General features: G+C 44.5%; 1 non-coding gene and 1 pseudogene across 1 annotated transcript; both read right to left on the reverse strand.

Moving 5' to 3' along the window:
* Positions 1-823: 823 nt before the first annotated feature.
* On the reverse strand, positions 824-942 carry LOC138362163 (5S ribosomal RNA). The gene has a single exon (XR_011227454.1). It is a non-coding gene; the product is annotated as a 5S ribosomal RNA (ribosomal RNA).
* An 11488-nt stretch (positions 943-12430) lies between these two features.
* On the reverse strand, positions 12431-12554 carry LOC138362164 (5S ribosomal RNA; annotated as a pseudogene).
* Positions 12555-13798: the final 1244 nt, after the last annotated feature.

Here is a 13798-nt window from a genome sequence, read left to right on the forward strand (position 1 = left end):
AAATTTATTTTCATTATTAGAATCATACATTTCATCAAGTAATACAGATACAAAGAGATTTTCTTTCTGAGAAGACCGTTAGTATTGGCTTGCAGGCAGGCAGGCAGGCAGGCAGGCATTTGAGGGTTATTATTTCGCCTGTTGATTGGGGGGAGGGTTGATGTGTTAGGGGGTTTTCGGTTAGATGTGGTGGTGGTGATTGGTGGTGATTGGTGGTGATTGGTGGTGATTGGTGGTGATTGGTGGTGGTGGTGGTGGTGGTGGTAGTAGGTGGGAGTTGGGGGGGGGGGGGGGGGGGGGGAGGGAAGGGGAGGGGAATGATGGTCTGTGGATTCGTTCTCCGTACCCTTTACATATAAGCAAAAATATGCCTTCTTGTGGGTATAGAAACATTAACACAAATTATATCAGTAACTGATATTGTAGCCTTTTAAACAGAAAAGATTTGTACATACAAATACTTTTTAATTATCATTTATTTGTGGAAATGGCATTTACGTCATTAAATTGATACCTCAGCATCAAGCTTGTGTCCTGCAGCAGTGGTCCAGTGGTAAAGTGTATATAAGTGATGCGTATTCTTGGAGTTGCGAGTTCAAACCCGGATTAAGCTATATATATATACAACATGTTTTGTTTTGGTTGTTTGTTTTTGTATAAAGCCTCACACAATATCTATATTAAGCGAGTTTGTTTTAAACATGACATACATATTAATTCATTTTACCAGGCCTTATTCCACACAACTCCGTGAATTTCCCGTGGAGCCAGCCATTCAAACAAAAACAAACGAAACAAAACAAAACAAAACAAAAAACATTATTGCCAACAGCATTTGGTGTTCCCAGGCGGTCACCCATCCAAGTACTAACCAAACCCAACGTTGCTTAACTTCGCTGATCGGACGAGAAGCGGTGTTCTCAACGTGGTATGGCCGTTGGCATGAGACTGCCTACACATTGTGGCTAATAACCAACTCTTTTAAGTCATCGCGGCAGGATACGGACCTGCTTGTGGTGTCTTAATGGTAATTGTATCCTAACATATTTTTGTCTCCTTGGCATGGATATTTAACATCGTTTATTCAGTCTTGGGTTTATGTTCTTTCGCCATTTACAGACATTTTACATCTACCTACTTCCTCAGCCTGCCCTGCCAATTTCTAATGAATTTGTGGATTTTCTTTTGTAATACAAACATGTGTGTGCTCATCTGCTCTTCAGTTTTTATGATATTTGTCTCATCTGTCCTGCTTTATGATACTTTTACAAAGAACATGAACAAATGCTTCTATTTTAGAGAAGATATGGGATCCAGGTTTCGGAGCCGTAAAACCAACCGTCGTGATTGGTGGACGAGTTGCCAGGTTGCAGCTTCTGTACCGTGCCGGCACATAAATAGGTTCGGCTCAAGCGGCGGCAGCATCATTCCCCCGTGACTGTCTGAGCGTCTCTCATCACCTTGGTTATCTCATCATCATCATGGTAGAAGCAAAGCCTACCAAGAAGGCTGCGGCTGCTGCTGCTGTGGTGGCCACCACCAGGAAACCTCGCGTCCAGGTTGCTCACCCGAAAACTAGTCAAATGGTTCTAGCCGCGGTCGCAGCACTCAAAGACCGTAAGGGCTCGTCTCTACAAGCAATCAAGAAGTACGTTGTTGCCAACAACAAAGTCGAGGCTGCCAAGATCGCCATTTACATCCGAAGATTTCTCAAGAAAGCAGTGGCTGACGGCATTCTTGTTCAGACCAAGGGAAGTGGAGCTAGTGGATCATTCAAGCTGGCCGTAGCAGAGAAGAGGGCCGTTCTAACTCCCAAGAAAGCCACCACAACCAAGAAACCATCTACAGCAGCAAAGAAGGCCGTGGTAACTCCCAAGAAAGCCGCCACAAGCAACAAACCACCTACAGCCTTGAAAAAGAAGCAGCAGCAGCAGCAGCTTGTTGTTGGGAACAAAAAGCCCAAAATAAAGAGAGCTTCAAAATCTCCCAAACCACCCAAGGCAAAGAAAGCTGTCAAGAAAACAACAAAGGCAAAATAAACGACGACATGCAAGCAGCATGAATACACATGACAATAAACATCCAGGCCTCCCCCCTCAGTGGAGGGGCCTCATATGATTCCAAAAAGAGTTTAGTTTTGTAGACAAATAAATCATTACTTTTGGGGTAGATTTACTCTGTATATTATATATATATATATATATATATATATATATATATATATATATATATATATATATATATATATATATATATATATATTTATATATACACATGGGTGAGGTGATATGGTACCAAAGTTTTGGGTAAGGTGATTGACATTTACACAAGATAAAACACGAACCAATGGGAATAAAAACATAAGAATGGAAGTAACTGCAGAAGGCCTATTGGCCCATAACACAAGCACTTCCTCTTGATGCTTCTATATTGGTTCGGAGTCTTGAAGCTATAATATATATATATATATATATATATATATATATATATATATATATATATATATATATATATATATATATATATATATATATATATATATATATATATATATATATGCACACAAAACTAAATAGTCTTGTTAGACAAATTGCCCCTATTAGAGGCAAGTTGACTAACAAGCCGAATGACTGCAATTGTTTTGAATTTGAGTTAAATCTAACATAGAAATGTAATCAAACCTAACCTAACCTATGCTAACCCAAGCTAAGCTAACCTAACCTAACCTAAGCTAACCCAAGCTAAGCTAACCTAACCTAACCTAACCTAACCTAACCTAACCTAAGCTAAGCTAACCTAACCTAACCTAACCCAGCAATTCATGATCTTAATATAATACTGTTAATTGGATAAACCAATTTGGAAAGAAATGTTCGAAAATAACAAAATTAACTGTGCTTGTTAGGAAAATTGGGCCTTGCATACTTGTCCCAATAGTGTGGTTCTCGCTTTTAGGTACGACATAAACGTATACCTAAGTTGAGAGAGAAAAAGATTCGCACTCAAACATGCATATCGATTGCCAGTCCTGAATTCTGGGTAGATATTCGTGTCCTCCCTTTTCATTTACCATCATTTGGATACTATCAAAACAGCTCTGAGAAGGATAAAATGAATAAAACGGGTAGCTCACTCATGTAAAAAGGAAGAGTTGGGAAAGATCTCTCTCTCTCTCTCTCTCTCTCTCTCTCTCTCTCTCTCTCCCCCTCACCCCCCCCCCCCCCCCCACCAATGATCCTGCTCTGCTAGTATATAACGTAACAAACCTTCCCCCCCCCCCCCCCTCCCTCCCCAATCAGAGTCCCTTTAAGCATGCGAGGATAAAAAATAGATTTCATAAGACCCAATGTGCTAGCTGATATCAAAACAATTTATGTTATCGTCTATTAAGCCCTTCAGTAAAAAAAGTATAGGGACCTAATTAGGTCCCGTTTTGAGGTGGTGGTGGGTGGAATCGATGGATTAGCCAAGCTCTTATCCGCCGAATCCGTAGAGGGTACGACCCTGGCGCTTCAGAGCGTACACCACGTCCATAGCAGTGACGGTCTTCCTCTTGGCGTGTTCCGTGTAGGTTACAGCATCACGGATGACGTTCTCGAGGAACACCTTCAGGACGCCACGGGTCTCTTCGTAGATGAGACCCGAAATACGCTTCACGCCGCCACGACGAGCTAAGCGACGAATAGCGGGCTTGGTGATGCCCTGGATGTTGTCACGTAGCACCTTACGATGACGCTTGGCGCCACCCTTTCCGAGTCCCTTGCCTCCCTTGCCGCGTCCAGTCATGGTGTTGAAGTTGTGTGAATCGAATTGACGAATGCATTCATTCATTCATTTAAATATAGGTCAAGATACCCTGATGGGTGAGCGTGGAAGTGGGGATAGGGGAAGAATTAGTGGGGGTGAGAGGAAGGGTTTTCAGTATGAGGTAAAGTGCCAGGGCTAAACCCAGCTGCATGGCATTGAAATCGTTATGACCAGACTAGGCAGTGAAGGCAAGGAATCGGATCTCTGTGACAACATTTCGTCTTTTCTGAGCACCCACGGAGACAGCAGCCCTCAGCTGGGTGTGCCCTGGGGGCTCACTCCAGATGTGGTCTTAGATCTGCTAATCAGCATCGCGCCCCACCCAAGGCACCAGAAAACGGGAGCTAGTTGGTCCCCCCCTAAAGAGGGGGGAGAAGAGTTAGGAGGCTATAGTTGGAAGTTTGGTTATTTGAGTAGTGATATTATAGGAGAGGGGTTATGTAAAGGACGGAGCAGGAGGTGGATCGTCGATCAGGTTAAAGAGGTTGTGCGTATGTCTGGGTCTGCTTAGGACGTTTCTGAGGAACGTGTCGTAGTTGTCATGATAGGTGAGAATTCTGTCAATCTGTTTCTTCCCCATAGTATCCCAGGTTATGTTCAGAGGTGGGATGTTCGCCCACTCATGCAGGGCCTCACTGGTGGTGAAGTCCTGCCAGTGGGTATTGAACACCCATCTCAGAGCCCTGTTCTGGGTACGCTGGAGTTTCTTCCTATTTGTTGGTGCTGCAAGTGTGAGTGGGATCGGTGCATATGTTAGGAGTGGGAGAATAAGTGTTTTGTATAAATAGAGCTTGGTGGCTTGGGAGGCATGTTTGAGTGGGTAGAGTTTTGATAGAGCGTTTGAGGCTATAGCTTTCTTGGGTGTTATGTGTGTGTGAAAGCGAAGGTTGAAGTCTAGTGTGAGTCCAAGTACTGTGGTTTTGTTGACTCTTGGGATCTGGGTTGCATCTGGTGATTGAGAGTAGAGTTTTACTGGGTCAGGGTTACGTCGTTTGTTGTAGAAAAAGTATGTAATTTTTGACTTGTTGGGGTTTGTTTTTATTCGCCAGTCGTGTTCCCAGAGGGTGACTTTGTCTATTTCTTGTTGTGCTTTCCGTGTGAGGGCGTTAATCGTATAGTCTGTGATCAGTTGGGTTACGTCGTCAGCGTAGCAAAGGGTCATTGATGTCCAGTATATTGGGTCAGGGATGTCGTTTATATAGAGTATGTATAAGGTTGGTGAAAGAACTGAGCCCTGAGGGACACCTGCATTTAGGTTGAAATAACCTGACAGCTTGCTGAGGAATTTGATCTGCATCTTTCTATTTGTTAGAAAGCTGCAGAGTAGCCTCTGCATGTTGTCAGATAGTTGAAACAGAGTGCAGAGTTTGTAACGTAGGCCGTCGTGCCATACAGGTGTCAAAAGCCTTTTCGACGTCCTTTGCAATGAGGGCCGTCTTGGCCCTCTGGTGTTTATTTATGGAGAGGTAGTTTGTTATTATGTTCAGTGCGTCTTGTGTTGAGCGGTGTTGTCTGAAGCCAAATTGTTTGTCTGTCAATATGTTTTTGTGTTCTAGGTGATTCCTGAGTTTATGATTAATGAGTTTTTCGTATACTTTCCCTAATGTCTCTAGTAAGCTGATCGGTCTGTAGTTCTTAGGGTCTGTCGGGGATTTTTGGGGTTTTGGAATGAGGATTGCTGTGGCTTCTTTGAATGGGCTTGGGAAATATCCTGATGCTAGTGAGGCGTTGTAGACGTCTGTGAGTGCAAGGATTAGGGGGTCTGGAAGTTGCTTGAGGAGAGCTTGGCCAATGCCAGAGGCTCCTGGGGCTTTACGTCTGGTGTTCTTGAGCATGAGTTTAACTTCTTCAGGTAGTATTGATTCTGTGAGGTCACTTTCTAAGTCGTCTAGTGTCGTGAGGTCAATGGTAGGGTAGTGTGTGATGGCATGAGGGTTGTGTCGTATCCATGTTTCTACTCTGTTTATGTTTTGTATTGCTGTTGGTTGTGGGGGGTGGGGATTGAAGATGTCCTGCCAGTGTTGTTTGAATATGCCTATTACTTCTGAGGGATCGGTGTAGTTTTGATTGTTGTGAGTGATGTATGTAAAGGCAGAAGAGGAGGAGTTTCCTCTGATCCTCTTTATGAAGTTCCAGAATTGTTGTGGAGTTGTTTTTCTTTGTATTTCAGCTTTATGTATGAGTTTCTCCCAGTTGTTAGCATGGTCTTGGTCAAGGCTGTTGAGTATGTGGTTTTTGAGTATAGTGAGGTCTGTGTTTACTTGATTGTATCTGTGAAGGTTGTGGGTGAATCTGTTGTGATAGCAGGAGAGTAGCCTTTTTGTTCTGATCGAAGGAAAAAAGGAGTATCTGGTTTTGTGGGTTGTTTTTGGAATGGTAGCATCAGCTGCTTGTATGATGTTATTCTGGATGGTGAGGACTTGGGAATCTATGTCTGTGTGTGGTTTGTCTTGGAAGTTGTAGGGCTGTGTGCTGGCAGTTAGGTGTTGTTTGAAGGCTTCCCAGTCTGCATTTTGATAGTCATATTGTGGGGTGGCTGGGATGAGTATGGGGTTGCTGGAGAGTGTGAGTGATATGGGTATGTGATCTGAGCCAGTGAGGGGTCCGGGTGTGATGTAGTGTTGTAGGTGGGTGCCTGCTCTGTTGGTGAGGATTAGATCTGGTCTCCCAGTTCCATTGTGTGTGTAGGTTGTTTGGAAGTCAGGGCCAAGGAAGGTGAGGTGTTTGTTTTGGTGGAGTTGGTGTAGTTGTTGACCGTGCATGTTGTGTTGGCGATGGTTGAATGTTTGGTGTTTTGCATTTAGGTCTGCTAGGAGGAAGACTGGTATGTGTGTGTGGTTGAAGAGAGTGTTTAGGTCCTGGAGGGGGAGACCCAAGTTTGGACGAATGTATGTGGTACCAATGATCATCTGCCCGTGTTGAGTGTGAATGCGGACTGCTAGGAAGTGTTTGTGTTGCCAGTTGGTAGTGAGGAGGTCATGTTTATAGGTGTTCTTTATTAGAATAGCAACCCCTTCGTAAGCTTCATCAGGAGATTGGTATGTTGTGAAGCCAAAATGTCTAATTTTGTGAGAGTTCGTCACGCATGTGCTGTTTAGTAGCAGCACATCCGGTCTTTCATTCTCCACAAAGTTAGCAATTAGGTGTCTGATGTTGTAATATGCTCTAACGTTAAATTGTGTGATTTTCATATTTATTGACTTGTTGGGGGAGTGTTTGTGGCATTTGAACCGGAGGGGTTCTCCTTTGTGGATTGATTCGTTGTGTAGACAGATTTGGTAATTATAGATTTGGGTAGGAGATATGTATGGCGTCCGTTTTGCATGGTTTCTGGTATGAATTTAGGAAGTTTTGGTGTAGGGGTGAGGGAGTGGTCTGGGGAGGTGTTAGTCCTCTTGGCTGAGAAAGACACGTTTTGGGGCGAATGCCCGCACGATTTCCCGACTATATCCCATCAAGCGGACGTACTAGTAGCATTGCAACTCCTGCCTGCCCTTACTTTACGCTTGTGGTCGAGTAGACACGGCTTTCTCACAACGCTTTCAAAACTGCAGTTGCCTACTCGTCTGTTTCACGTCCCTGTGAAATGACTTTTGCACAAATCCAAAAAATAGAGCAAAATCAGCGATAATAGTGATTGAGGTGAGCCGCCTGTTGGCTGCAGCCAGAGGAAGGAGGGGAGGGGCAACGGGGTGACGTAGGCGAGTCGAGCAGCCAATGGCGCTCGAGCAAGCGCCTCGAGACGGCGTATATAAGCAAAAATTTTTCGGCGCCGGCCATCACAAACCACAGTTGTTCACCATGGCTCGCACCAAGCAGACTGCTCGCAAGTCCACGGGAGGCAAGGCTCCTCGTAAGCAGCTGGCCACCAAGGCAGCACGCAAGTCTGCTCCTGCCACAGGGGGTGTGAAGAAGCCTCACCGTTACAGGCCCGGAACGGTCGCCCTGCGTGAGATCCGTCGTTACCAGAAGAGCACCGAGTTGCTCATCAGGAAACTTCCCTTCCAGCGTCTGGTGCGCGAGATTGCCCAGGACTTCAAGACCGATCTTCGCTTCCAGTCGTCTGCCGTCATGGCTTTACAGGAGGCATCCGAGGCTTACCTGGTCGGTCTCTTCGAGGACACTAACCTCTGTGCCATCCACGCCAAGCGTGTCACCATCATGCCAAAGGACATTCAGCTTGCTCGCCGTATCCGTGGAGAGCGTGCATAAGCTAAATCGACCACCCTAGTATACACCAAACTCGGCCCTTCTCAGGGCCAAAATATCCTTCTAAGGAGATTTCAGACATTCCTAGCATCAGTCATATGAATTAACCTTCATCTACACATATAATAAATAAATAAATAAATAAACAAATACACTAATTTAGGTGTCATACATACACGTGATATCAATAAATCAAGTCATTTGTAGTACAACCTGTTCTCTTACAAACAAAAACGCCGTCGCTTTTTCGCTCTTATGCACTGTCAAGGATCACCCACCCCCCCCCCCCCCCCCCCCCCAAAATAAAAATTGTCATACTGTACTAGAAATAAAAGCAGCTTGTATAAGTGACATACTGTCCAGTCCTGTTTTATTCTGTTTCGGTCCTCTGGCTTAATCTGTTAAGTTAGGAGATGACATTTTAAATTAACCGTTTTCTTGACATTTTCAAACCTAAGAGGGTGGCCTGCATAGTAATCCTAATGTGGAACATAACAATGAATCTCTAATCTCTAGAAAAAAAAAAAGATACCGAGTGCTTATATGTGTTGAGAGAGAGAGAGAGAGAGAGAGAGAGAGAGAGAGAGAGAGAGAGAGAGAGAGAGAGAGAGAGAGAGAGAGAGAGAGAGAGAGAGAGAGAGAGAGACACAGACAGACAGACAGACAGACAAGACAGAGACAGACAAGACAGAGACAGACAGACAGACAGACAGACAGAGACTGAGAGAGAGAAACACACACAGACAGTTTCATAAATATTCTCATTTTATAGCTATTTGCTTTCAGTGACAGAGGTTTTTGTTATAATAGTATTGGTGTCTAACACTCACAATCTCTTTAGAAATTAAAGTGTGGCTCCAATGGAGCCGAGTTTGTTGGTTTGAGGCCAAGCCACCACCACAGGGCAGTAAGTAAGCCGTTTACTTGGAGGAGGTGTACTTGGTGACGGCCTTAGTGCCCTCAGAGACGGCGTGCTTGGCCAGTTCTCCGGGCAACAGGAGCCTTACAGCCGTCTGGATCTCCCGACTGGTAATGGTGGAACGCTTGTTGTAGTGGGCCAGGCGAGAAGCCTCGGCGGCGATGCGCTCGAAGATGTCGTTCACGAACGAGTTCATGATCGACATGGCTTTGGAAGAGATACCAGTGTCGGGGTGGACCTGCTTCAGCACTTTGTAGATGTAGATGCTGTAGCTCTCCTTCCTCCTGCGCTTCTTTTTCTTATCGCCCTTGGCAATGGCCTTCTGGGCCTTTCCGGCCTTCTTGGCAGCCTTTCCAGATGCCTTGGGTGGCATGATGATGCTCGTGCTGGCTGGCGTTGCGATACAATAATGAACTTTTGCGCGAGGCGAGCTTTCCTTTTATATCCCGCTCGCGACTCAGCTCAGAGCGGGTCGCGTGGCGGAGCGCGCTGATTGGTCAGTGGCGGGCTCCCTTGATCCTGAGCGGGGTATATAACACGAAGCTCGATCTGCGGGGCGGCATAAAAACACCACAAACCCACAACAGCAGCAGCAATGTCAGGACGCGGCAAGGGAGGCAAAGTGAAGGGCAAGTCAAAGTCTCGCTCCAGCAGGGGCCGGACTTCAGTTCCCCGTGGGCAGAATTCACCGTCTGCTGCGTAAGGGCAACTACGCCGAACGCGTCGGTGCTGGCGCTCCTGTCTACCTGGCAGCCGTCATGGAATACCTCGCTGCCGAAGTTCTGGAGCTCGCCGGTAATGCCGCACGTGACAACAAGAAGACCCGTATCATCCCACGTCACTTGCAGTTGGCCATCCGCAACGACGAAGAACTCAACAAACTTCTGTCTGGCGTAACCATTGCACAGGGAGGTGTTCTTCCAAACATTCAGGCAGTTCTTTTGCCAAAGAAGACAGAGAAGAAGTAAGCACTTCTGCCACCCACCACGACAAATACCATAACCAGGCTCCATCCGGAGCCACACACACTTTAATAGAGAGATTCAAGTAGACAATCAACTTTCAAACATTAATAATAACATTTATATTGATTTCATTTGGAATGTGTACATAACAAACAAACAAAACAAAATTATAGGGGATATTCAGCATCACTTGGAATATTAACCAATCATATAAATCCAATATATATTTTATATTTTACTTTAAGCGAGGAATTCATATTATATTAATTTTTAATCATACAAATGAACAAAAGCAATTCTTCACTAGACGTAATGAATGAATAAATGATCAAGGTTTTAATGTGTTTCATGAATATATATATATATATATATATATATATATATATATATATATATATATATATATATATATATATATATATATATATATATATATATATATATAATATAATATAATATAATATATTATAATACTTGTGAACCAGAATATGTTTGAGCAGCAGCGATCGTGCCTGCCATTGGCCGAAGTGCAACAATTCAAATAATTTAAAGGGCCTGCTCGGGTATATAAGAGAGGCTGGGAGACTGGGGCCGGTGGTGGGTGATGGTGATGAGTGATGGTGTGGTGTGGTATGGTGTTGTTAAGAGTTGATTTACGGCCAGCCAGCCAGCTGCAGCCAAGGCAGGGCAGGGCAGGGCAAGGCAAGGCAAGGCAAGGCAAGGCAAGGCAAGGCAAGGCAATAACAGGACAGGACAGGCAAGGCAAGGCAAGGCAAGGCAAGGCAAGCAGGCGGGCGGGCGGGCGGGCGGGCGGGCGGGCGGGCAGGCAGGCAGGCAGGCAGCCAGCCAGCCAGCCAGCCAGCCAGCCAGCCAGCCAGCCAGCCAGCCAGCCAGCCAGGCAGGCAGGCAGGCAGGCAGGCAGGCAGGCAGGCAGGCAGGCAGCCAGCCAGCCAGCCAGCCAGCCAGCCAGCCAGCCAGCCACTCCCACTTTGTATTTATATGCATTCAATTTATATTCAAACATTATATATGTTAAGGGCCTAGTTTTAGTGTTTATTTTAAAAATGACAAACATCGAGTCGTTTACCAGTCCTTTAGCGTTAACGGTGATGCATTTTAAAACTGAACAGAAATCACCTTTTCTGGATATATCAAATATCGAATCCGCTTAATGTGCCTACAATTCAATCATTCAAAAAATACATAATTTACATCATGCCTTTTCATAGAACAGACAATAAGATTTGAGACAATAAGAACTTTACTTTATAACTAAAGTTGCACAATTATACCACTCTATGGTGGCTGGGTGGTAAGGTGTGTGGCTGGTATTTTGGAAGTCGCGAGTTCAAACGACCCAATGGGAATAATACTTTTTTTTTTTTGCCATACAATCTTCCTAATACTATTATGTAGGTTTGTGTGTGTGTTTTTTATTCATTCTTTGGTTTGATAGATGACATACATATTGACTCCTTTTACCGGTCCTTAATTAGGCTCTGGGGAAGCAATGGTGGTGGTGGTGGTGGTGGTGCATTTAAAACTAAACCAAAAATCACCAGTTCTGGACGCGTCAAATATCATATCCGCTTAATGTGTCTACAACCTAATTACTTAAAACTACACTATTTAATTCATTCATATCATGTGCATATTGGTCATTATGCTCATACAACCGACATCAAAATTTATTTTCATTATTAGAATCATACATTTCATCAAGTAATACAGATACAAAGAGATTTTCTTTCTGAGAAGACCGTTAGTATTGGCTTGCAGGCAGGCAGGCAGGCAGGCAGGCATTTGAGGGTTATTATTTCGCCTGTTGATTGGGGGGAGGGTTGATGTGTTAGGGGGTTTTCGGTTAGATGTGGTGGTGGTGATTGGTGGTGATTGGTGGTGATTGGTGGTGATTGGTGGTGATTGGTGGTGGTGGTGGTGGTGGTAGTAGGTGGGAGTTGGGGGGGGGGGGGGGGGGGGGGGGGGGGGGGGGGGAGAGGGAAAGGGGAGGGGAATGATGGTCTGTGGATTTCGTTCTCCGTACCCTTTACATATAAGCAAAAATTATGCCTTCTTGTGGGTATAGAAACATTAACACAAATTATATCAGTAACTGATATTGTAGCCTTTTAAACAGAAAAGATTTGTACATACAAATACTTTTTAATTATCATTTATTTGTGGAAATGGCATTTACGTCATTAAATTGATACCTCAGCATCAAGCTTGTGTCCTGCAGCAGTGGTCCAGTGGTAAAGTGGTATATAAGTGATGCGTATTCTTGGAGTTGCGAGTTCAAACCCGGATTAAGCTATATATATATACAACATGTTTGTTTTGGTTGTTTGTTTTTGTATAAAGCCTCACACAATATCTATATTAAGCGAGTTTGTTTTAAACATGACAATACATATTAAATTCATTTTACCAGGCCTTTATTCCACACAACTCCGTGAATTTCCCGTGGAGCCAGCCATTCAAAACACAAAACAAACGAAACAAAACAAAAACAAAACAAAAAAAACATTATTGCCAACAGCATTTGGTGTTACCAGGGCGGGTCAGCCCATCCAAGTACTAACCAAAACCCAACGTTGCTTAACTTCGCTGATCGGACGAGAAAGCGGTGTTCTCAACGTGGTATGGCCGTTGGCATGAGACTGGCCTACACATTGTGGCTAATAACCAACTCTTTTAAGTCATCGCGAGCAGGATACGGACCTGCTTGTGGTGTCTTAATGGTAATTGTATCCTAACATATTTTTGTCTCCTTGGCATGGATATTTAACATCGTTTATTCAGTCTTGGGTTTATGTTCTTTCGCCATTTACAGACATTTTACATCTACCTACTTCCTCAGCCTGCCCTGCCAATTTCTAATGAATTTTGGATTTTCTTTTGTAATACAAACATGTGTGTGCTCATCTGCTCTTCAGTTTTTATGATATTTGTCTCATCTGTCCTGCTTTATGATACTTTTACAAAGAACATGAACAAAATGCTTCTATTTTAGAGAAGATATGGGGATCCAGGTTTCGGAGCCGTAAAACCAAACCGTCGTGATTGGTGGACGAGTTGCCAGGTTGCAGCTTCTGTACCGTGCCGGCACATAATAGGTTCGGGCTCAAGCGGCGGCAGCATCATTCCCCCCCGTGACTGTCTGAGCGTCTCTCATCACCTTGGTTATCTCATCATCATCATGGTAGAAGCAAAGCCTACCAAGAAGGCTGCGGCTGCTGCTGCTGTGGTGGCCACCCACCAGGAAACCTCGCGTCCAGGTTGCTCACCCGAAAACTAGTCAAATGGTTCTAGCCGCGGTCGCAGCACTCAAAGACCGTAAGGGCTCGTCTCTACAAGCAATCAAGAAGTACGTTGTTGCCAACAACAAAGTCGAGGCTGCCAAGATCGCCATTTACATCCGAAGATTTCTCAAGAAAGCAGTGGCTGACGGCATTCTTGTTCAGACCAAGGGAAGTGGAGCTAGTGGATCATTCAAGCTGGCCGTAGCAGAGAAGAGGGCCGTTCTAACTCCCAAGAAAGCCACCACAACCAAGAAACCATCTACAGCAGCAAAGAAGGCCGTGGTAACTCCCAAGAAAGCCGCCACAAGCAACAAACCACACTACAGCCTTGAAAAAGAAGCAGCAGCAGCAGCAGCTTGTTGTTGGGAACAAAAAGCCCAAAATAAAGAGAGCTTCAAAATCTCCCAAACCACCCAAGGCAAAGAAAGCTGTCAAGAAAACAACAAAGGCAAAATAAACGACGACATGCAAGCAGCATGAATACACATGACAATAAACATCCAGGCCTCCCCCCTCAGTGGAGGGGCCTCATATGATTCCAAAAGAGTTTAGTTTTGTAGACAAATAAATCATTACTTTTGGGGTAGATTTACTCT

The sequence above is a fragment of the Procambarus clarkii genome, unplaced genomic scaffold (assembly GCF_040958095.1).
Source record: "Procambarus clarkii isolate CNS0578487 unplaced genomic scaffold, FALCON_Pclarkii_2.0 HiC_scaffold_1369, whole genome shotgun sequence".
Classification (NCBI taxonomy): domain Eukaryota; kingdom Metazoa; phylum Arthropoda; class Malacostraca; order Decapoda; family Cambaridae; genus Procambarus; species Procambarus clarkii.